Source organism: Notamacropus eugenii, chromosome 4, assembly GCF_028372415.1.
Source record: "Notamacropus eugenii isolate mMacEug1 chromosome 4, mMacEug1.pri_v2, whole genome shotgun sequence".
NCBI lineage: Eukaryota > Metazoa > Chordata > Mammalia > Diprotodontia > Macropodidae > Notamacropus > Notamacropus eugenii.
In genome coordinates, this window is record NC_092875.1 from 185,365,456 (window position 1) to 185,391,503 (window position 26,048).

The 26,048-nt window shown below is 39.1% G+C and overlaps 1 protein-coding gene across 1 annotated transcript in view; it reads right to left on the minus strand.

Annotated features, from left to right (window-relative positions):
• GFOD1 (Gfo/Idh/MocA-like oxidoreductase domain containing 1) overlaps nucleotides 1-26,048 on the minus strand; it is a 150,501-nt gene that overhangs the window by 104,115 nt on the left and 20,338 nt on the right. The window lies entirely within an intron of this gene.

Here is a 26,048-nt window from a genome sequence, read left to right on the forward strand (position 1 = left end):
TCCTCACCTATAAAATAAGCTAGATAAAGAAATGGCAAGCTGCTCCAGTATCTTTGCCAAGAAAACTCCAAAAGAGGGTCATAAAGAGTCAGGCGTGATTGAAAATGACTAAACAACAAATCTGAAAGGCAGTTGATTACCTCAGTCAGCTTGTGGAGTGTGAATGAAATCCCCAGCCACTTGAGTAGCAAAAGCCAGTCAGTGCTAGGCTGAGTGACAAGAAGAGAGAGGGAGAGGGAGAAGGAGAGAGAGAGAGAGAAAGAGAGGGAAAGAGAGAGAGAGGGAAAGAGAGAAAGAGGGAGAGGGGGAGAGGGAGAGGGAGAGGGAGAGGGAGAAACAGAGAGAGACAGAGACAGAGAGATACAGAGAGTGAGAGAGAGAAAGAGAGAGAGAGAGAGAGAGGGAGGGAGGGAAAGAGAGATGCTGATTAAGGATCTTCATGCTGGGATATTTCTCTTTTGTTCCATCTGGGATGTAGCATCCATATGGGATAATACAGTTCTCTGGCCCCCCACAGAATCAGTGCAAACTCCTACTTCCTGGTCAACAGAACACTGCAGGCCAATTAGATGAAATTGTCACATTGTAACAGGGACTGGCCTTGGAATCAGAAAAAAGTTGTTTCCAATCCAAGCCTTGACACTCAAAAATTGCCTGACCTTTAAAGGTAAGTCATTTAATCTCTCTGTCTCATCATTCATAAAACTGGGATAATAATAGTTTGACTCTCAAACACCCAGGATTGTTTTGAGTATTATTACGCACTGGAAAGAATGCTCAGTTTGGAACAGATTTTTGATTCAAATTCCAGCTCTATCACTGTGTGATTTTAGGGTAACAACTAATAATTGAACTTTTCTGGACCTCAGTCCAGACCTCAGTTTCATCATCTATAAAATTAAGAAGTTAGACTAAATGCTCTTGAAAGTCCCTCCTAGCTCTAAACCAATGAGCTGTGAGACTATATATATATATATACACACACACACATACATGTACACATATATACACATATGTATATGTGTTTGCATACATATATACGTGTGTGTATATATATACACACATATATATATATCTGCTTTGGAAATTGTCAAGAGGTAAAAGCTGAACATAACGAACACACTGGGGCCTTAGACTTCCTCCTATTAAAAAAAACTGCCACTATAATTATTTCTTCCAAATTTATAACAAATCCTTGAGTGAGGTTCCAAAGAGAATTTCCCCCCTTTCTACAAAAATATGAACAAAGGACATCATTACAAGCGGAACTATAGTCCTAAAAGGTCTAATAACTAAGTTATTCAGACTTACTTCTCTATGTTAACAACCATACTGCTGTGGGATGGAGTTAAAAACTAACCAGAGAAATGAAACATGGATTGGTTGTGTGGAAGACAGGAGAAGTAGTAGTAGTAGTAGTAGTAGTAGTAGTAGTAGTAGTAGTAGTAGTAGTAGTAGTAGTAGTACTAGCAGCAGCAGCAACAGTAGTAGTAATGAAAAAGGAGAAGAAGAAAAGAAAGAGGAGGAGGAGGAGGAGAAAAAGAAAAGGAAGAGCTCCTTTTCATAGTGCTTTAAAAGTTTGCAAAGTTCTTTTCTAGCCATAATCCTCTGAGGTAGGAATTGCAAATATTAATCTCTTTTGTTTTATTTTATTTTTTGGTTTCCTCACCCCCCCACACTGCACTAGAGAAGCCCACCATTGGACACAGATATGTAAATACGTAAGACCATACTATGCATATTTCTATTTATTCCTTCTTTCCCTTGGAGGTCCTTTGTAGTTGATTTGAGTACGACATTCGCAATGACTTAGATGCTCACAATTATTCTTTGAACAACATTGCTGTTACTATATACAACATTCTCTTGGTTCTGCTCGTTTCACTCGTTATTTCATGCAAGTCTTTCCATGTTTTTCTAAAATCAACCAGCTCATCATTTCTTATAGCACAGTAGTATTCCATCACATATTACCCTCTCCTTAACTGAGGATCAGAGAGATTAAGTCACTGCCCACAGTCACACAACTAATAAATGTCAGTTAGGATTGGAACCCAGCTCTCTCCTGAATCCAAGCAAAGTACTTTCCACTACAGGCAGACATAGGTACGTATATGCGTGTATATATATAAACATATGTGTGTATATATGTATATTTATATGTACACACATACCTTTTAAACCTATTTCCACTTTGTTATCATTTCAATATAGCTTGTCCATCTACCAGTCCTCTCTAACACCACCAAATAAATATCACACAACTGCATGTTGAAGGCCTGAGTATCTTGGGATGGGCTTGACATAAGCTTGAAACCTTTCCAATGGACCAACTCCATAACAAGATGCTGTTTACTGAGCAAGATGATTAAGAAAGCACAGGGGATGGGAGAAATCAAGTTAGGATTGATTGATGGTCATTCTTAGAATAACAGCCTAGCTGTCCTTGAAGGCCCAGCTCAGGTTTCACCTCCGCCACGCTTTCTTCTCCCATGGTCACACCAATAGTATAGGATCAATGGATCTAATACCAGAGGAAAATCTGAAGATCTTGTCCAACTTCTCCCTCCAAATTTTACAGATAAGGAAACTGAAGTCCAGAGGCAAGTTCTGAGCATAAATCCTCTAGCTCCAAATTCATTCATTCATTCATTCAACAATACCTACTTAATACATACCATATGCTCACTAATATGAAAATGTGTTTAATAGGAATGTATGTCTAGAACCCATATATAAGATTGCATGCCATCTTGGGGAGGGAGGAGGGAGAAAAGGGAAGAAAATTTGGAACTTATGGAAGCGATTGCTGAAAACTGAAAACAAATTAATAAATTTGGGTGGAAAAAAGAAGATAAAATACATACTATGTGCCAACCATCGTCCTAGGTTGTGGAGACAGCATACACATCCAGAAACAAAAAATAAGATGGACCATGCTCTCAAGAAGCTTGAATTCTAATGGCTCGATCAGTCAGCGCTCCTTCCATAGCAGAACAATGCTTCTCTGTCTCTGTCTGTGTCTCTCTGTCTGTGTCTCTCTGTCTCTCTCTCTCTCTCTCTCTCTCTCTCTCTATATATATATATATATATATGTGTGTGTACATATATATATATATATATATATATCCCTTCTCTGAAGTTCAGTAATCTATTCCCCATCCTTTCTAGTACCTAATCATGTACCATCCATGTCTCTTATTTCATGCCTTAGTCTTTCTTCCCCCAACTAGGCTATAAGCTTCACAAAGACAGGGACTATGTTTAAGGACTTCCCTTACTTAGCATTGTGCTAGATATAGTAAGTAGGAACTCAGCAAATGCTTGTAGAATTGCAGAATGAAGTGCTCCAGCAGTGAAAGTCAGAGGAAGGCATAATGGGTAAGCACTCTTCATAATAGGGAGTCACTGTGGTGGTTTTTGTTTAGTCCTTTTCAGTTATATCCGACTCTTTATGACCCCTTTTGGGGTTTTCTTAGCAAAGATACTAGAATAATTTGCTATTTCCTTCTCCAGCTCATTTTACAGATGAGGAAACTGAGGCAAACAGGGTTAAGTGACTTGCACAGGGTCACACTGCTAGTAAGTGCCTGAGACTAGATTTGAACACATGAAGAGGACTCTTGCTGATTTCAAGCCCAGTGGTCTATGCACTGCACAACCTAGCTGGCAAAGGGGCAGGTAGACAGATCCAAATTGTAACTGTAATACTTCTAGGAGTCAGTGGTCCATTCCAAAGAAACTACCTGTGGGCCAACCTCAGGCTACACTGCTCTGAAGCAATGATAAGTATGCATGCGTATGTAACTCTGAACTTTACTCAGTAGGCTTCTTATATAGATTATGAGTTGTATGGGGATCTCTACAGGGAAGCACAACTAGCTGCCTAACAAGGATGAGCACAAAGCCCACTTCTACTGTGTTATTACTTCAAAGGAATGCAAGATGTTTTCCTTGCCACACAATTCTCTGTAACCATGGCAGCACTGTCACATGACAGAGGCCACAACACATCTGCCAAGCAGCCACACCTCTAACCAGAGACCAGGAAGAAAATTACAAAATCATCATAAAAAAATTCATGTACCTTGACACTTCATAATAACTTAATCTATGGATGTGTCAGAATCAGTCTACAAATACTGTTTAAAAGAGATTGTTAAAACTAAGTTAAAGTTCAGGACTACAACTTCTTGTACTAGTACTTCTACAACTACTACTAATAATAACCAACACACACATATATGTATATGCAGATGTATACATATATGTATTCACATATACATACATGTGCATACACATGCGCATGTGCGTGTATGATGACCACGTGCCAGGCACTGTGGTAAACTCTTCACAAATATGATCTCACTTGACTCTCACAATTATGGGAGGTAGACATTACTATTATTCCCATTTTACAGATGAAGAAACTAAGGCAAACAAAGGACCAATGACTTGCCCAAGATCATATACCTAGTAAGTATCTGAGGTCAAATCTGAACTCAAATCTTCCTGACTCCAAGTCCCTGGCTCTATCCACTGGGCCACCTGACTGTCTCTAAGAAGAAAACTATATCCTGTGGTTAACTGATAGTCATCAAAAGAAAGCTCACATTTTTTTCTATCATTCCTTCAACTCAAGTTATTAATATTTAAGAGTTTTAAAACTATACAAGCACTTTATAAAGACCATAAGCAAGCCACTTAGCATTCCAGGGCATCAGTATCCTTATTTATAAAAGAAGGGAGGAAGAGAGGGATAGAATTTGGAACTCAAAACTTTTTTGAGATGTTAAAAAGTATTGTAACGTGTAATTGGGGGAGGGGGGAATAAAATATATTAAATGAAAAAATAAAGCCATGACAAAAAAATTTTTTAAAAGAAGGTATTGGATAACCTGCAAAGCTCCTTCCAGCTTTAAAATGTTACAATCCTTTATCCCTGCCATGTCCTACTCTAAGGAAATTGTTCTAAGTTACCTATGCCTCTGGAAATGCCACAAAGATCACAGCAGAGAGCAATGCAGTGATGTAACCTATGTCTCTCCCCACATCCTATCAAGCTTTTTGTCAATCTCAAAGGCAATGGTTCCTTGAGTTGGTGTCCATGTTTCTCTATAATGCAAGCCATATCTAAGTTGTCACAGCTATTCCTTACACACGCATCATTGTGTGCCAGTTCAGTGTAGGGACTGCCATTTGAAGATGGCCAGGGGATGACAATAAGACAAAAATGTTAAGAGTAGGTATACATGCCATACCAATTAAACTATCAGACAATTATTTTCTAGAGCTGGATAAAATAATATCAAAATTCATTTGGAAAAACAAAAGGTCCAGAATATCAAAGGGACTAATGAAAAGAAATGCTTGGGAAGGTGGCCTAGCGCTACCAGACCTCAAACTGTACTATAAAGCAGCAATTATCAAAACCACTTGGTATTGGCTAAGAAACAGAGAGGTAGACAAGTGGAATAGACTTGGCACTCAAGATGCAGTAGGCAAGGAATATAGCAACCTTCTGTTTGATAAACCCAAGGACCCCAGCTTCTGGGATAAGAACTCATTGTTTGACAAAAATTGCTGGGAAAACTGGATAACAGTGTGGTGGAAATTAGGCATAGACCCATACCTGACACCGTACACAAGAATAAAGTCCAAATGGGTACATGATTTAGGTATAAAGATTGATACCATGAATAAACTGGAGAAGCAAGGAATAGTGTATTTATCAGATCTATGGAGAAGGGAAGAATTCTTTACTAAAGGAGAGATAGAAAGCATTATGAAATGCAAAATGGATAACTTTGATTACATTAAACTGAGAAGTTTTTGCACAACCAAACCCAATGCAACCAAAATCCGGAGGGATGTAGTAAATTGGGAAAGAATTTTTACAGCTAAGCTCGGGGATAAAGGCCTCATTTCTAGAATATATAGAGAACTGACTCATATGTATAATCATACAAGTCATTCCCCAATTGATAAATGGTCAAAGGATATGAACAGGCAATTTTCAGAGGAAGAAATTAAAGATATCTATAATCACATGAAAAAATGCTCTAAATCACTATTGATTAGAGAGATGCAAATCAAAACAACTCGGAGGTACCACATCACACCTATAAGATTGGCAAACATGACAGAACAAGAAAATCATAAATGCTGGAGAGGATGTGGGAGAGTTGGAACACTAATTCATTGTTGGTGGAGCTGCGAGCGCATCCAACCATTCTGGAGAGCAATTTGGAACTATGCCCAAAGGGCTACAAAAATGTGCATACCCTTTGACCCAGCAATATCGCTACTAGGACTGTATCCCCAAGAGATCATAAAAATGGGAAAGGGTCCCACATGTACAAAAATATTTATAGCAGCACTCTATGTAGTTGCCAAAAACTGGAAGTCAAGGGGATGTCCATCAATTGGGGAATGGCTGAATAAATTATGGTATATGAATGTAATGGAGTACTATTGTACCATAAGAAATGATGAACAAGAAGACTTCAGAGAGGCCTGGAAGGACTTATATGACCTGATGCTGAGTGAAAGGAGCAGAACCAGGAGAACTTTGTGCACAGCAACGACCACAGTGTGCGAGAGTTTATTCTGGTAGACTTGGAATTTTGTAATAACGCAAAAACTTCTTATAGAAAAAAAAAAATCCCAAAGGTGGTTGTCAAGGCAAAATGCCTTCCACACTCAGAGAAAGAAATATGGAAGTCATTCACAAAATGTAGCAGATCATGTTTGTGTATGTGTATGTGTTTGTGAATCATGTTTTGATTTGTTATATGATTTCTTTCATTTATTTTAGTCTGACTACATAGCATGACTATAGTGAAAACATACTCAATAGGAAAGTATATGTAGAACCTATACGGAATTGTATGCAGTCATGGGGAGGGAGGGGGGTAGTGGGGGGTAGGCGTGGAGGGGATAAAATCTCAATTGTATGGCAGTGATTGTTAAACATTAAAAAATAATAATTAAAAAAAAGAGTAGGTATACATGTATTCTAAGAGGAAGAGAGGGTTCTTTCCTTCTAAAAGAGAGGACAGATTCCAACAACAGTCAAAACTGGTCCTGGGCAATTGGAGAACAGGTGGGAACTATATTTTATGCATGTAGACAGTGAGGTATTAGGTTTAAGGTTATTTATAGAATTATTTAGAGATGAAGGGGACCTTAGAGGGTACCAAATCCAAGCCCCTCTTTTCAATAAGGAACTGAGACCTAAGAAAGGTTAAGTGACTTGCCTCAAGTCAAACTCAGGTCTCATGATCCTGAGCCAGTTGGAAGAGGGTAATAGCTGAGTTGTTGGTAACTTTTATTATAGCTCTTAGTTATATGGTTATTATAATCATTACTTTTTGAAGAGCTCTTTAAATTATTTCAGTGAACTTCTCAAAGGCAAGGGGGTGGATCAGATGGCTTCTAAGGTCTTTTCAGTTCTTAATCTATGATCTTATGAACTACTACCTTGAATAAAGTAATATACGTCAAGCATTTTGTAAACCTTAAAGTTCTGCATAAATATCAGCTATGATATTATGGCAGTTATTATCAAATTAGACTTTTCAAAAATGGCCAAAATAAGGCAGAGCAAATATTGTTATTGTTCAGCTGTTTCTATCATGTCCAACTCTTCATGATTCCACTTAGGGTTTTCTTGGCAAAGATGCTGGAGTGGTTTGTCATTTCCTTCTCCAGCTCATTTTACAGCTGTTGTCTGTCCTTCATTCTTGAAGAGGACCATGACATCAGGGAGGTGATGACATGATATGCAAATAAATTAGATTTTCGTCAAGTAATTTTATAAGCACAAGGGTGATGACAGCGAGGCATCATTCTCCCTTCCCTTCCTTGTACCACACCCCTACCGATACACAGTATCAATACCTTACACATGTAAAAGGATCCACTTAGGAAGAAGGAAAGTGGCAAACAGCAGGAGTTAATTAAGAATATTGGGAACGCAAATGAGATAACGGATGCAAAGTGCTTTGTAAACCTTAGAGCACTAAAGGATTATTCATTATTCATGCATTCATACTAATTACTATTTATAATATTTATAACAATTCATATTTATATTATTATTCATAATAACAATAAGGTATAACATATGCCTTCCCATCATATCCCCCAATCCTGCCTTTGCATCTTCTGGTCTTTCCTTGGTCACCTCCTTATAGCACCCTGCTTACAGTATCCTCTTAAGGGTGAGACTTGGTGCCCCTATACATATGCAAACAGCCACACATTCAGATGAGCTGAAACTTCTCACTCCCTGACTGGTTTGCTGACTGGATTCTTAACACTCCTTTGGGCGGAGGTGTGCTTATTGCATGGTTATGATTCAGAAACAGCATGGGACTGAGAGTGACAGTTCCTGATGAATATTCATGTTATTTAGTTTTCCTGCATGCTGAGAGAAGCATTCCCGATAGGTTGGATTAAGGGTCATGCCTGAGTGGGCAAGCTGAGGCCTTCAGGAATTCTGTTGTCTGCCTCCTGCTGTCAATCATAGTGAACTGTTGGCTGCCACTGGATGAGGCTCTGTTGTGCTGCCAAGGTTGATCTTAATAACTGACCTCGAGCCCTATCTATCACTTTGTAGCATGACAGGCACGCACAGTGGTAAATAAATGGACCCATATACAGGATACATCCTTCAGTGGGTACCTGTCCCTATGTGCTTCTGAGTGGAAGCACATAGATCTTGGAAGGCAAGGGAATCCCAAGGCACAATATATTCCTAGGAGTCACATGTGTGTCCTATTTCTAACCTGATCTGAACTCAGTTTTACATGCTAGAACTAATTCTTTCAGAAGTTGCTATCAATAGATCACCTAGGTAATTCCAGACTCCTGGTCAGTGCTCACTGGGGCTTGTGTTTCCTGGGAGAAAGCCAATCCTAGCTTCACAGCCACTTCAATGATCTTCCTCAGAAGGGAATTCCAAGGGGCAACAGTAACTCCCACATTCTCAAGGGCTCACATCTCTAGCCAATGCCTCAGGCTCTAAAAGGCTTTTTTGGACTCAGCCAGAAGGATGTTAACAAAGTTACTCAATCTTCCTTCCCCACAACTAAGTTCTGTCTGCCCACCCCTAGCTTCTTTGATGGTGCTCTCTCTTGGCTCTCCTTCTACCTGTATGATGACTCCTCAGTCTTCATACCCTATCTCCCCAGAGCTTTGCACATAGTAGGTGCTTAATAAGCATCTGTGCAATTGAATTAAACAAACTTCAGCAGAAAAGGTAGTTTTTAGAGGGCACTAGGAAATGAGAAGGGCATGGAATGAAAGGTAGTTTTTTAAAAGTCACAAGATGTTTCATTAAATGTCACAAAGCTTGGCGGGCAGCCTGAAAAGGCTGACCTCAAGCATGAAGTCCAAGTAGCAGCCAACAACAAATGTGATATTTAGTTTCATCTTGTGCTTGCAAACCTAGCTAGATCTAAACAAGCTGATTCAGACGAGAAGCAGCCCAGTCAAATTAATGGGAAACACCCACACAAAGACCCATATCAAGGCAGAGTTAAGCACACAGAAGGTCAAGTACCACCAGTCATCTTCCTTCACTTAAAAATGCATAAACTCACTCACTGGAACACTAAAAGAACTGGGGGGAGGGGTGGTCAGGGAAACAAATTAACCCCAAATGCATTCTTGAGCCACAATCAAACCACAGTTGGGTTGATTAAAAGTTGGGTTGGAATCCTAGCTTTCCTAATCATCATCTGCATTACCGAGCAAGTCTCTTCACTTGAGTAACTCTGGACCTCAGTTTCCTCACCTGTAAAAATGAGAGAGCAGAAGGGACCTAATTTTTAAGTCTCTTTAACTGAGAAATGCACAAATTTATTTGTTGACTGAATTCAAGCACCTACCTGGGTACAGTGGATAGAGTACTACGACTGGAGTAAGGATGACCTGAATTCAAATCCATTCAAAACAGACTGTTATTAGCTGGGTGATCCAGGAAAAGTCATTTAACCTCTTTTTACCTCAGTTTCCTCATCTGTAAAATGGGGACAATAATAATACCTACCTCCCCAAGTTGCTGTGAAGATCAAGAGATATTTGTAAAGTACTTAGTACAGTGGCTGGCACATAGTAGGCACTCTATATACGGTAGTTATTATTATTCATTTTTACCAAGTTGTCTATTAGTTAGGAATAGGGGAAAGGAGAAAATAAACATTTATACAGGCATTCTTTTCTTGTTAACCCAATATAGAACTCAGCTGAAACTTGGAGAGAGAGAGAAGTTCCTAATGGAGGTAAGTCTTAATAGATTAAAAAAGTCTCCTCATACTTCATGATTCCAAGTTAGCCAATGGATTCAGAGCAAGAAAGAGCAAAGGAAGCAGAAAAACCCAAGTTTTTTACTATAAGAATAATCTAAAAAAGAATGGCATTTTCTAAAGTCTGCTGTTCCATACAGTTCAGTGAATCAGATGCTCTCCTGGGGGAGGAATACATCTACACTTCTTCTCTTTCCTCCCTCCATGTCAAACTGCCAGATGACTTTTAGTGGTCCAGACCAAGTTGGAACAAATGAAGTCAGAGTGGCTCATTCAGAGCCAAAGTACCAGGCTGCCCTTCAGGGCAGTGAGACAATGCTGAAAACAGTATCAAGACCTGAAAATAGGGGCTTTACCACTCAATGAGAAATTAGCATCTATCTTCACATGAAATAGACAGAAGCCTGCACACCACACATTTCTCTTTTCAATTCCACTCCCACTCAATACCCTCAGATTCAGATCAACATCAGTGGCAAACAGACAAAGCTCAGTGACTTTAGGGGTAATCTTCACTTTCCTTACTTTTCCACTGATACAGCTGAATATCAACAGCAAATGAGTGTCTCAGTCACGGACCACAGTGCCTTGCACACAGCAGCTGCTCAACAAATACTAGCTGATCATAAAGAATTGTTGCCAGCTTTCTCTAGACACTCAACTCCTACATGGAAGTCAGAACCAGCTTTATGAAGATCTTCTCAACCCAGAGGGATACATGTCATCTGCATGTGGATTCCTTCCAATAAAAATGGAACCAATGGAGATTTGGCATTTTCTTCCAAATGTTATCCATTGCTTGTAATTAAACCTTGGCATTCCATGTGGCTCAGTAATTTTATATATAGACTTGAAACTCCAGGGCTGAGGGAGTATTCTAAACCTACTCTACCATTAATACAGCCTTGATAATAACTACCTACCACTGGCCCAGAGTGAGTAAGAATTTATATTAGGTAAGAATTTTTCTTCTTTATTATTAGGATAAGGAAACTTCTATCAAGGAAAGGAAGCCAGTAAAAATAAGCCAGGTGGGAGAAAATTTTCTTTGGATTTATGTACAGGGCTGCACCAACAGATTAAATGACTTTGGCCAAATCACTTGACCTCTCTGTACAAAGATTCAGTGCCATGGGAGAAAGGCATTGGCCTCCCACCTATTATTGTTATATAGTAGTATATGGGGTAACTGCCCATACATCATGCTGCAGATATAAAATAATTAACAAGAGCAGGCAAAAGAGATGATTAAAGAGTACTAGGCAATAAATTCTCAAAGGGCTCATTTCATTTAATCTAACTCCAAAGGGACCATCCTACTTTAAGACGCTGCTTGACATACTGCAGGAATATCTGCTTCCTGCTTCCTTAGATGTTCCTGCAATTCTGCCTCATATAATTTTAGCTATCTTCCCACAAGACATATGGATAGAGTGCATATACATGTACATATATATTCCTACACATGTGATGCACACATTTAACACAAGTACTTTCAGCTGTATAGCAGCAATTCTTTAGAAGAACATGTGCTCAGGGGAGGGGAAACTGGGAATCCTCTTTAATGACAATCAATTTGATAAAATGGAAAAAGCATGGGACTGGGATCAATTTATCAATTTTTATTAATCTCCTACTATGTGCTAAGGCACTGTGCTAAGTGCTAGGCAATACAAATACATATTTTTAAAAAAGAAGAAAGGAAGAAAGACTGTCTCTGCCCTCATGGAGTTTAAAATCTAAAGAGGGGAGAGAAAACACAAAAGGAAGCTGAAAGATGGGAAGTGATCCTGAGGGCATGGTGAAGTCCGTGAGAGAAGTCCTCAGGTAGCACAGCCAGGTGAGCAAGGAGGAGATGTCTGAGCTAAGCACTCTCCTGCCTTTGCCAGGCTAGCTTAGTGAAGTCTATGTATGTCCTTGGGATGATCTTGATCGATCAATTTCACCTCTCTCAGCCTCCAAATCTTCTTCTGTAAAATAAGGGGGCTAACATGAGAAATGATTCAAGAGATAGAGAGTCTCTGGGAAGACTCATATGAGCTGACACAGAATAAAATGAGCAGGGCCAGTAGAGCTGTATATGCAGCGACCACAACACTGGAAAGAAAAATAACTGTGATAGTCTTAAGAACTCTAATCAAGGCAGTGACTAATTCCTACTCTGGAAGACAACATAGGAAATATTTCTTCCACTTCTCGGTAGACCATGATTATTTAACGTGACCCAAATTTTCAGACACAACCAGTACAGTTTTGTTTTGCTCCACGTTACTTATCCGCTTCTTTTTGAGGGATGAGTGCAGGATGGTTAGGAGTTTGGTGAGGATAGTAAGAGTGATGTTAAAGAAAAAAGGTCAGTGAAACACTTAAAGAAATGTACAGAAAAGAGTAAAAAGATTCAGAAGTAAACAACAAACAAGGCACTGTTGGCACTATGAAATAAAAGTGTGTATACACACACATACACATATATACATATACACATTGTATGCGTATATTATACACACATGTATTTATGCATATATGTACATGTGTATGTATATATATTGGTGTGTATCTACATTTCTAAAATAAGCTATATACAATAGATTTATTGTTTCATATGCAATCTACTTTTCCTGGCCTCTTCTGCATATAAAAATATTCATGTGTGCTAATGTTTTTCTAGTTCATAATAATTTCTTTTAAGTCAAATGATTGGAAAAGATGATTTTTAATGTTCCCTTTCCAACTCTAATATTTTTCCTGATTCCATGGCATAAACATTTCCATGAATATCCCTAGCTTATCACTGCTACGAGAGAATTGTATTGCCTGATTTTAAAGTCACATTTTCTCACATTTTTCTTCACTTTAAAAGTTGATTACCATGTTTTTTGCCCAGCGAGTCTGTGAAACTTGCGTGTTTTAATTCAATTTAATTAGATTCGTTGGGGGAAGGGAGGGCTGTTGTTTTTCTTCTCTAGTCGGGCTTTCTCATAGCCTTAAGTCAGCATTAAGTCATGATGAGGATTCCCTCGAAGTACAGCAATTTAATTGTAGGTAGGAATACAAGCTTTCAAATGCAATTCCTAGAAATTCAGCAAGGAGTCAATGACCCAGAAATATGATTCCTTTTCCTTCCCAATTGTTCTAAGCACATTTCATCCAACAAAGCTGAAGTCCTAGGATTATCTAGGAAGGTCTAAGTTGGGGCCAAATTAATGGAAGCTGGAATCATTTTTTTCCTTCTCTGATTTCACATCTTTTTTTTTATTTAATCACATCAGGCTGCAAGGAGTGAGAACCTCATCCTCCCCTCTGTCCAAAGAGGTAAACCTTGGAAGGGTCAGGGAGTCATGTGAGCATACTCCCTACACAAAAGAAAAAAAATCTAGGTTTGAATCATTCATGAGGAATGAATGAGTTGGATGACGGCTGAAGAGTATTATTTAAAGAGATGCTACCAATAGGCCTTTATTTAGTTGTGGAAAGAGAGGACAAGGGGAAGAAAAGGAGACATTCCACCTTCTTCCATCAATTCTCAAAGGGAGACCTTTTTCTGGGGAGTCAAGTATCGAGAATAGAGACTCACAACCTTCACTAGACTCCAGAGACAGGCTCCTTGTTAGGCAGCATTCTCAGAAGTCAACCCATCCATTACTAGTGTCTAGTAGAGGTAATAAAAGATCTTCAAAGGGAAGGAAATAACCTCCTAAATGATTTTTAGTCTCTACAACTCACCTAGCATTCATGGTAGCCTGCCTTCATTGTAACAGTTTCTTTGTATTTCATATTATATTTACATTAATTTTATAAAACTGGGCAGATTATAAGCTCATGACCACCACTGCCTAGCCCCTGACTCACAGGCAGAAAGTGTTCATCAGTGGTGATGAACGTGAGGACCAGCACAGACCCTACGATGAAGGTTATCCTTTCCTCAATGTTTCAACTCATTCAATCCAGACTCAGTCCTTCTTAGAAAGTAGCAGCAATTGGAAACATTTATAAAAAATACTAAACAGTACTTACTACATCCAAGAAAGCTTTAAGTAGCCCCAAGGTCTATAAAGTGGGGTGATGAGACCCATTCCCTGCTGGCTTGTAAGGATCAAGCATGTGATTATAATGTCTGGAAAATGTTCTGAACTCTCTGAAGAAAGTGACTCCATTAATTCAAACAATCATTATTGGGCCAGGTAATGTGGTGGAGTTAGGTAAGTGAAATAGATTCCCTAAGTGGAAGGAGAGTGTTCATCTAATGGAGCCACATTTTCAGAGGCTAATCTAGGCTTTCCAAATCTCCGTGTGCTGAGGATGCATGCTAAAATGATATTTTCGAGCCCTTTGGTTTAATGTTATGTCAATCCCAAATCCAAATAACCAACATAATATTAAGAGCATGAACTGATTATAGAGGACCTCAACTGATTGTGTCTCCTTCTGCTAACTGTGTATTTTTTTTTTTAATTAATAATTCACATTTATGGTAGACTGGGATAGTCTTAGTTTGTCTGGGACCCTGATGGTGGAAAAAAGGAAATACAGGAGAGGGGTCTAAGCTCCTGAGGTACAAGCAAAATGAGCTGTGCGTATGGACTCTAGTTCTGTAAACTACTACATAATAAGAGCGTATAATGGTCTTAGGATGTGATGAAATCAAATAACAGTTTGCCTTTTGGACTCAGAAAATGTGTTTCAGATTTATAGAATGTTACAGCTGGATAGGACCTCAATCATGACACGGTCCTACCCTCCAACTTTTCATCATTCCTTTCCATTTTCTGAAATGATCTTTATTTACTTTTGTGAGAATTAAGGGGATTAGAACAGCAAGCTGTTAATTTCAGAAATTGTGGGAGACCATCTTGTGACTCAGTTCTGGAGTTACCTCAGTTCCATTTCTATTCAGTCATGGGTCTAATCCAAATTCTGTCTGGTGAGAAAAGTTTATTTGGTTGTAGAAACTGGAAGAAAACCATATTGTACTGTTTGAACCTAGCCTGCATGAAACTGAATGGACCACCTCTCTCTGGCTGCTTAGTTAGAGACCCTTAACCAAGGACCTAGGTTATGCTGCCCAGAAACCCAGTCAAATTCAAAAATTGATGCAAAGAGTTTTCTCACAAATGTACATCTCAAACAACCCATATGCCTGGCCCTGTACTGATGGTCAGCTATTTTTTCCATACTCCTTTGATTGTTTACAGACACTTGGGAGGTATGGGATACCTCTTTTTTTGAATTCAGGGAACTGTACCTGTTGGATTGCCCCCTCCCAACTTGCAAAGTCCCTAATCTTTCATCCAATTAAAAATCAGTTTACCCAATGTTGTATTGTTTCCTTTTAATTAATTAGTCTTATTTGATTGTCTTTAATGTATAGAAGTTTGTGTCCCCTTGTATTCAGGGTCCAGGCCTAAGCTGAGGAGATCTGGTCCTAGTTTGTTAGGCAATTCACACGCCTAACACATTGCTTAAAAAAAAAACAATCAATCTGCTTGGGAGAGCAAACCTTTGTTTCTTTGGTCATTTCATCTTTTACCCACCATACTTTGTATATAGTGTACATTCTCCTATATGTGACCTGCACAGCCCTCCCTCACTCAAAACAAAGTCAAGTGCAAGTCATGTCATTATTTCTCTGATGGCATGGTCTTCTTCGGCAACGAAGGACAAACACATACCTTGAAAAATGTTGTCTCCCCTCAATAGAATGTGAGTTCTATGAAGGTAAGAATTTCTACTTTTGTCTTTGTATCCATAGTACCCAGCACAGCACCTGAGTTATAATAGGTTCTTAATAAATGCTTGCTGATTGATTGAAAAATTTGGAGGCTAGAAAGGTAGGGCAATGGGCCCAAGATTATGGAGGTAGACTATTACCTATTGCAGTGCTTGTCTTTGTAAAATTCAAATTCTTTACACAAATTTATAATATTAATGTTATATTTAGAAAACCCTTATATAGCTTATATTTATGTAGCTCTTTTATGATTTACACCCCTGGTTTTCACTTTCTTTGCAAGAGCCTGGGAAGAAGGTAATGCAAGGATAATGAGCTCCATCTTAAAGATGAGCATGAAGGTGATGGCAATAATGAATTAATAGCACTTTAGGCTTCTTTCAACTTGAGGCTTTCTCCCAACACTGAAGGCAGATAATGTAAATATGATCAATCCCATTTAACAGATAAGAAAACTGAGGCTCAAAGAGATTAACTGGTGTCTTATAGCAAGTAAGTGACCCAGCCCCAACCATGGACTCAAGGCTTCTGTATCCAAACCTCATGATCTTTCCACTCTCCCACACTACCTCTTATTTCAGATATTTAGAAGAATTAAAAGCTTAAGAGGCAACAAATTTATTCTCACCAGGCAAATAAAAACCTAGTCCCAGATTTTAGTGAGCCAACATATGAGATTCTGTGTCAGAGTCATTATCATCCATGCAAATCCTGCATCGAGATTTAAAACGGAAAGGAATTTCTTGCCTCGGGCACCATTTGGGTTGGGAGCCCCTGACAGAAGATATATGGTATTTCAAACTAGGCCAAAAAGAAAGTGTTCGTTTTTCCTGGTTTGTTAAACAGTCAGTAGGAGTTGAAAGCAGTTTGGGCTTCACATACTGTAAACCCTTTGTTATTGAGCAGTCTAGTGAAACTCTATTAACCACTGCTTCCCAGACTTGATGAATAGTGAATCTCTATAGTTCTCATGATGACCCTCAGTCACTGCAAAATCCGTAAATCCCTTCTGAATCATCATAGAAAGATTAAATTATGTCCAGCAGTTTTCCTATTGAGGTCTTTATATTGTATTCTAATTTGTTGAGGAGAGTGACCCAGCATGGTGGAGATAGGGAAAGAAAAAACTAGAATATTTTATTAACCAAAACTTCAAATTCTTCCAGAATGATGGAGAATGGAATTTTCTGGATAGTGGAATTAAGTCTATTAAGACTACTACTCAAACATGGCCACACAGAATTGATTAGCATGCTCATTAATAAAGTAATATCTTTAATTATAGTGCCTCACATTTGTAAGGTGGGGTGTGTGTGTGTGTGTGTGTGTGTGTGTGTGTGTGTGTAAAATCCAGTTGCATCCTCAGGATAGGAATGATTATCCCTATTTTTTATAGAAAGGAAAATAAGGGCCTCACAGTAGTGTCTGGGCTAATGTCAAAGTCTTCTGACTTCTATCACACTTGCTTATATATCATGAAAGATGGCAACTAGTTAGAATCAGCTAAAAAAATAAATAAAACCCTGTGCCTCAATTACAAGGGACTAATAATCTGATGGGGCTCTGATTTCACTGATGTGAGCATTCCTACCACCAATGCAGAGCTTCCACTTCTACATAAAGGAGTTTTGTTTTCTTTTGTTTTTCCATTAAGCCTCCATAGGAAAGCTAATCCTGCTAAAAAAGCCTTTCTCTGGTGCTGTGAATATCTCAGGGTAACAACATGTAAGAATCATAGTTTAAAAATAGTGAGCAAGTCTGGATACAATTAATAAAAGTCCAAAATTCACACATATTTATGAAATTTAAGCTCTTTATTTTTAGTGACAAGAATTACTTACTCACGCTCATGTACCTATGCTGAAAATTATGTGTGGACTTCTGGCTAAGATGGCAGCATAAGAGGCCATAAAAAGAGCCAAGCTTTCCTACATATAAACCAGCAGTGCTCTCGGATGGACACCTGATTGAATAATGATGAATTTTTTTTAATTTTGAGTCATTTTTTTTGGTCAAGTCCAACTCTTCACAACCCCATTTGGGGTTTTCTTGGCAAAGATATTAAGAGTGGCTTTCCATTTCCTTCTCTAGCTCATTCTACAGATGAGGAAACTAAGGCAAAGAGGGTTAAGTGACTTGTCCAGGGTCACACAGCTAGTAAGTGTCTGAGGCCAGATTTGAATTCACAAAAGAGGAGTCCTGACTCCAGGCCTAGCACTTTATTCACGGTACCATCTAGCTGGGCTTATCATTGAACAATGATGAAAAATCCAAAAAGAAACATCAACCAGCTCCTTTAACCAACCTAGGGCTGTGCTAGATATAAATAGATATGGATAGGTATGTCCTATAGATAATCAACTAATTTGCCAAAAGCTCCTGTCAGAATCCATTCATCAAATCATTTAATAATCACTTATTAAGTATGTAAAATATATGTCACCAGGTTATTCCTGGTAGAGAAGTGGAAAATAATTAAGATGTGGCTGCCAAAATAACATTTGTAAAGCACAGGTCTAACTATATTATTCCCCTGCTAGAAGATCTTCAATAGTTTCCTATTTCCCACTGACTAGAAAAAACTACAAACTACTCAATTTGGTATTAAAAGTAATCTACTATCTAACCCTTATCTACCTTTCTAAACTTCTTTAATTTCACTACATGTTCTCTACATTGGAACCATTACTTGTTAGTCATACTTGGCATTCCATTGGCACTAGCCATCCTCTCTGCCTGAAACATTCTTCTTCCTTATCTTTGCTTCTCAGGTTCCTTATCTTCTTTCAAGGCTCAGTTCAGGTACCTTTGCTTCACATGAAGCCTTCCCCACCCCCCAAAGTATTCATGCTTTCTCCTTCCTCAAATTACTTCATAGACACAAAGTCATCTACGCACTATATATACCCTTCCGAGCAGAAGAAAGCTCCCTGAAGCCAGAGACTAATTTGTTTATTGTCTTTACCTGTCCATGGCCCAGCACAATGCCTTGTATGTAGTAAGATCTTAATTGTTTATTGAAATGAATAGTCCTTTGCCTCCCAAATTTATAATCTAGCAGGGGGATTGAGATCACACAAATTGCAATGTTGTACAACCATAGTGACAGATTGGTTCATACAAGCCTCAAACAAGCATTACTAATTTCTTTCAGATCACATCCAGGCTTAGTAGTACAAACTGAGGAATCACAAGTCTCATGTCCAACATACTTTCTCTTTGGTCAAGTGTGAGAGGAAGAGGAGACCATGCCACTCAGAAGTGAAACCAATTCAAATGACCTCATCTAATTCTTTGGATAACATCAAATTTCTTCCAACCTACTAAACCCTGCCAGTTCTCAAAAAATGTTTGTCATTACAAAGAACCAGGAAAATCTAGACTCCTTGGCCTTCTAGGCTAGATTCCATCCTCTCCTGGGTTACCTGGCTACTCCACAAAGTATCTGAGCTAGATGAAATGACCGTGTGGAGTATTTAGGGCCAACATCAATAGCTCAAGGGAGGTCAAGTCTGGAGAACTATAGGAGCGATTTCCCTGGTGTCAATTTCAAACTGCAGTGCCCTACCCTGTGGCTTAAAGAAGGACATTAAGCAATGGAAAGGAAGGAGGACAAAGGCTGTCTGCTGAGCTTCACTCTCCAAATTATGTGAAGGGTGGTTCTGTGAACACAAACACATGTATTCTCTCGCTCTCTGTCTCTGAAAATGTGCCAAGATAGCAGCATCCAGCTTCTGAGGAGGGCTGCAAGTGCTCAGAAATGAATCTTGGTATCAAAGGCCATTGGCTTGTGCTAAAAAAGAGAAAGAAAGGAAAGAAAAGAAGGAAAAGAAAGAAAAGAAAGAAAGAAGAAAGAGAGGGAGGGAGGGAGGAAAAGGGAAGAAAGAGAGAAAGAAATAAAAGAGAGAAAAAAGGGAGAGCAAAGAAAGGGAATGAAGAGAAAAGAGAGAAATGAAAGAAGGAATAAAAAGAGGAAAGAGAAAAGGAAAGAAGGGGAAAAGAAAGAAGGAAGAAGAGAAGAGAAGAAGGGCAGGAGAGAAGAAGGGAGGAAGGAAAAAAGAGAGAAAGAGAGAAGGGAGAGAAAAAGGAAGAAGAGAGAAGGAAGAGAGAAAGAGGAATGAAAGAAGAAAGAAAAAGAGAAAGGAAAGAGAGAAGGAAGGGAGAGAGAAGGGAAGAAAGAATCATAGTGCTGCAGAAGTCCTCAGATAATCTAAATTCATTTTATAGGTAAAGAAACTAAGGCCCTGGAGGATGAAGTGAATTGTCTTGGGTCACATAGTTCCTGACAGAGCCAGGTCTAGAATCCAAATCTCCTAACTCCCAACAAGAATTTTGAAAAACAGGATATGTGCCTTAATGTCAAAAATGCTAAGAATACCCAAATTACCCAAACTACAGATGATGCAATAGGTCTGTTTTATCTGGGAGAAAAAAAATAGAAATTTCTATGAAAAAAAAAGTCAAGTTCAACTTAAGTTAGATATTAGGAAATACTGCCTGATCGTAGTGAATGGCAAATAGTTGAATTAGTATTTATAATAGCAAGTGCAGCTATGACCTGGTCTTCTTCAGAGATCTCCATGAACAGTGTACCTGGTGATCTACCTAGGTTGGTCTATAAGTTGTCTTATGTGGAGGTAAAGCACTGAATTCAATCCCCTGGAGTCCCATTTTGGTACTATGGTTTTTCAGTTACTTATTTAATTGAAGTTGGTAAATAAAGAATAGATGACATTTTGCCTTAATAGCTTTATCATCTACCACCAACTAAAAACAACCAATGAATCTTGTAATGGGAGAAAATAAGAGAGAAAATTTGTCTTCCTAAGGAAGTGGAATCTCAAAATCCTTCCAAAATTATTTCATATTTTTGGTGTAAACCTTGCAAACAGTAGGTACTTAGTCAATGTTTGAATTTCATTGCGATTATTTTTCAGGTTGGTCTGGCAGAGTAGTGTCCGAACTGTGATGGTTAACTTGGTGTTCTGTGTTTTACTTTCTGTTAGGTAGGATAATGAAGTGCAGAAAGAACCGGTTACAGGCAGGTCAGCTCATGAAAGATGGCTGCACCCAGTCGCTTACTCAATCCTGGCAGGGTTAAGATCTGCTTTCTCCCTCCTCCCCTTAGCTTCCTCTGAATTTGGCTACTACAAAGATAGATTCAGGCCCTGGAAATCTCTTTGGCTCCTCAGCGAACAGGGTGATACCTGTGCTTTGGCAAAGCTGCATCCTTCCCAACTGCCAGGTAGGATAGCCTGTCCAATGCAGCCCACAGAGAAAACAAACCTCAGATGCCCGCAGCCCTGAAATGACATACGACACCTTTAACATTTCAATGACACCAGCAGCACCTACAAATTCAGAAAAGCCACAGCCCCCACACCACCAACCATGAATGTCTGTGCTCACACATGCACACAAGCTACCTTGCTGGCCACCTTCCAAAATACCACTCATTCTACTGGAATGTATCTACTCCCTGGAAGATAAAGGGAAGAATGTTCTCCTGGGATACAGCAGGTATAACAGAAAAGGAAAAAAACATTTTTTTAAGGGAGCCTTTAAAGTTATGTTTGTTGCATTAAGTAGACCTATTCAGCCAGTGGTAAGTTTTGGGGGCTTTTTGATTTTGTTTTTAAACAAACCTACATGGCACAAGGAAAAAGGTACAAGTATATTCAGCATGATGCAATGGAAAATGCCTTGGATTAGGATCCGGAGGACATGGGTTGAAATCCAGGTTCTGCTACGTACTACCTGTGTTAAATTGAACTAGTTGCTCAGCCTCCATGAAAGGCACTTTTCTTATCTGCCAATTGAGAGAGTTGGAACATATTGCCTCTGAAGTCCCTTCTGGCTCAAGATCAATAATATTGTGATCAATAAGGTCCCTTCCAGCATCAACTCTGAGGAGATGCAAAGGAATCTTGTGATTTAGTGATTAAGTAGTCTGATGATTTGCCAAGTTTCCAGCAGGCAGCAGGGATTGTATCTAATTTAGCCCCTACCACAATGCCAGAGAGAGAGAGAGAGAGAGAGAGAGAGAGAGAGAGAGAGAGAGAGAGAGAGGGAGAGAGAGAGAGAGAGACAGACAGACAGACAGAGAGAGAGAGAGGGAGAGAGAGAGACAGAGACAGAGACAGAGACAGAGAGAGAGAGAGAGAGAGAGAGACAGAGAGACAGAGAGAATATGAATAAGTGAATGATTTAACCGGAATGATGTCTCAAAAGCACTGACATAAACCAGAATGGACCCATGGTCTAAAAGAAGCTAGGCTGGGCCTTAAAGAAATTAGACTTGGGGGCAGCTAGGTGGTGCAGTGAGTAGAGTCCCAGCCCTGGAATAAAGAGGACCTGAATTCAAATCCAGCCTCAGACACTTGACACTTACTAGCTATTGGTCTTGGGTAAGTTACCTGACCCCAAATGTCTTCCCTTCCCCCCTCAAAAAAAAAATCAGACTTGAAACAAAAATGAACTTTTAAGCTAAAACTGAAAATATGATTGTGTGCACTCACATAATAGTTCCGTAAATGACTTGTACTCATTCCCATCAAATGCCCCGCTAACACTGGAAAACAGGATAGGGGTTGAATGAAGAAAATAAAGCAGCTAATCATGCATTTTTATAAGATGTGAAGGGTTTTGTCAGAGTCACAAAACACTGGGTCTGGAAACAACCTTGGGGATAATCTGTTCCAACCTCCTCATTTTGCAAAGAAGCAATGTGGCATGCAAGATAGTGCAGGACTCAGGAAGGCCTCCTAAATTCAAATCTTATCTCTGACACTGATTTTGTTCTCATCTGTCAAATGGGGATCTGTAAAACAGAGATCTACCTCAGGGTTACTGTGGGGCTCAAAAGAGATACTTATAGTAAAGCTGTCGCCAAACTTTGAAGTTCTGTATCAATGTCAGCTAGTATTATTAGAGGTGAGAAAACCAGTAGAGAAAAATAAAATGATTTGCCCAAAGTCACACAACTACTGTTAATTGGAAGTGAGGTATCAGTACTGGGTTCTTTCCTTGTTCCAACCATGCTTCACCTCATCATCCACTGGCTATCTTCTCACAAGCCACTTGAAGGGGACCTCCCCACAAACTATCATAACAAGTAACATGGTCATCTGTTACATCTGAACTAGATTCTTGTCATATTTCACTTCACTCTTCAACCAACTACTGCTCCATGGCCTGGGTATCCTCCCCATACCAACCATCCTCCATTCCAGTTCTAGCATCATAATCAAAGCAACTCTCTTTGCTCCTGGAAAGGGTGTGTCAATGTACTCCCCACAGCTCCACTTACCATCCCTATAATTTTCCAAACCAAAATACCCTTTCCTGGCCCCTACTTTTGTGTATGCATTACTCCATCAATAAAATATAAGCTTCTTGAGTGCAAGTAATTTGCATTTATATCTGTAAAGCACATAAAGAAGTAAGCACTTAATATATATTTTTTCATTCATGCATTCTTTCTATTATATAAAACTCTCCCTGAGAGGGTTCCCCCAACCAACTAGACTAGTTTTTCTTCTAAGAGAAGTGGTGTCATTTTTTGATGTCATTTCCATGTTAGCTGTTCAGGGAGCAAGTATGATTAAATGAAAGTGTGACATGGAGCTAATTATAAGGAGATGGTAAACAAAAAGTTGGGAGCATAATCAGATTTTTTTTTTACTTCCAATAATTTGTGATTCTTCTTTCAGTGTCCAGGGAAGCCTTGGTGAACAAGGTGAGGTGAAGATGGCTCAAACACTCGATTTCATAAGCTCAAGGGTTGATTCTGAAACAGCAACACATCAGAGTGTTATACTGAAATATGGACATATATCCATGTTTACAGATTTCCCAAAAATCTGTCTGTGGGAGGAGAAAGAAGGTCATAGTAACAGTCCTAAAGGTACGCAACTGGACTATATACCAGGGGCAAAGACCCCTTTCCCCCCTACTACCACCTATTCCCTTCCAATCTACCATTTGTCGTGGTTGTTCAGTCATTTCAGTTGTGTCTGATACTTTGGGAACCCGTTTGGTGTTTTATTGGCAGAGATACTGGAGTGGTTTGCCATTTCCTTCTCCAGCTCATTTTACCAATGAAGAAACTGAGACAAACAGGGTTAAGTGACTTGCCCAGGGTCACATAGCTAGTAAGTGTCTGAAACTAGATTTGAATTCAGGAAGATGAATCTTCCTGACTTCAGGCCTGGTACTCTATACATTATGGCACATAGTTGCCCCCGCTCTTATCATTAGTTAATCCTGTGTGAAAAAATGGGGTGTGTGTAATATATCCTTACATTTTTACCCAGGAAATATCTTAAGCCCAAAATAAGAAAAAAAAACAAAAGACTCACGTTCCCTTTTTCCATACCATCTATATAATACATCGGCTTCCAATTTTAGGATTTATTTAAATGTACTCAAAGCTAGCAGAGAAAGGAAGATAATTAGCACTTGTTCAACTTTTCAGTCTTTTAGGGGGAAAATATTTATTGGTTGATACATGCATTACCCAAAGCTACAAAGCTCCTCTTCAGTGGAATGAAATGATGTATGTGCTTGGAATAATTTATCACATTCCCACAGTACAATCTTAGAAATATTTTTATGGTTGGACCATCTCCATTTCTTCTTTGCAATCCTTCATAGTATCTTGCACACAGTAGGTATTCATTAATCTTTGCTGAATGAATTTGTTGAAAAAAGAAAGTTAAAAATAAATAAATAGGTTAATAGTCAAATTCGACCTAGGGATGTATATCAGCATAGCTCCCTGGATTTCCCCCAGGACTGTATAAAGCCAGCCTACCTGGCAGTAAGAGGATTGGGGGTGGGGAAAGGAGATGTAAAAGAATAAACAGATGTCAACTGTCCTTATTAAATCCCTTATCACAGAATAAGAGACTGCACTCTGGACAGAACTTATTCTACAAATGCAGCCTAGAGAAAGCAACACATTGCCTGCCAGCTGTAAGCCAATTTGTGTAAGCATGAAAAGACTGTTTAGAACTACCAAGACAAAACCATGTAGTGCACGTGAGCAAAGAGGGAGAAAGGCAGCCTGCCTTGGTGCCCTTGATGTGAACAGCTGTGCACATTAAGTCCGAGAGAACTACATACCCAAATGGCTGTAAACCTGGGCCCCAGGATTTTAAGAGAGATGCATCATGGGTATAAACAAATCTCCCATATGGGCTCTACTGGGGGTTGGGGGTTGCTGTGTGAGTCTCAGGCAAACACAGCCACGTGCACTGAGGAGGCTGCACATGGCACAGACATTTCTGCCCAGAATGCATTTTCTGTCTGATTCTTTTTTCTTCCCCTCTGATGTATTTATTCGGCTGTGGGGGAGTTTGGGGGAGGGAGATTGAAGAGAATGTTAGGAAAGGGTAATGACATTTTTATCCAATCCATTCTTGATTCTGCATTCTAATGAAGGAATGAGAATTGTGGGTAATAAAATACAATAATTTTTTTTAAACTGGCTTTTAAATTAAGAAGCACACACTAACATACACTTAGCATGTGTGTGCACTCTCATTTACATACATACTGCCTCACTCCCTATTAACAGCAGCCACTAAGCCCTAACACTAAGCCCCTAGTAAGTTTGACTTTACTGGACCCCAGATCATCAAGGAGAATCTACTAAGTAGAGCATAAGTAATGGAGAGTTCTTCGTACTTAGAGCTAAAATTATTATCAGCTTCTTTCATATGTATACAATACTTTAAAGTTTATATAGCAATTTCTTCATAAAGTCTTGGTGAAATAGGTGCAGAGATGGTTATCTCCATTTTCTTCTTGTTGTTTCATTCATATCTGACTCTTCATGACCCCATTTGGGGTTTTCTTGGCAGAGATACTAGAATGGTTTGCCATTTCCTTCTCCAGCTCATTTTACAGATGGCAAGGTTCTCATCTTCTTGAGTGCAAATCTAGCCTCACATCCTTACTAGCTGTGTGACCCTAAGCAAGTTCATTTAATGTGTGCCCATGTC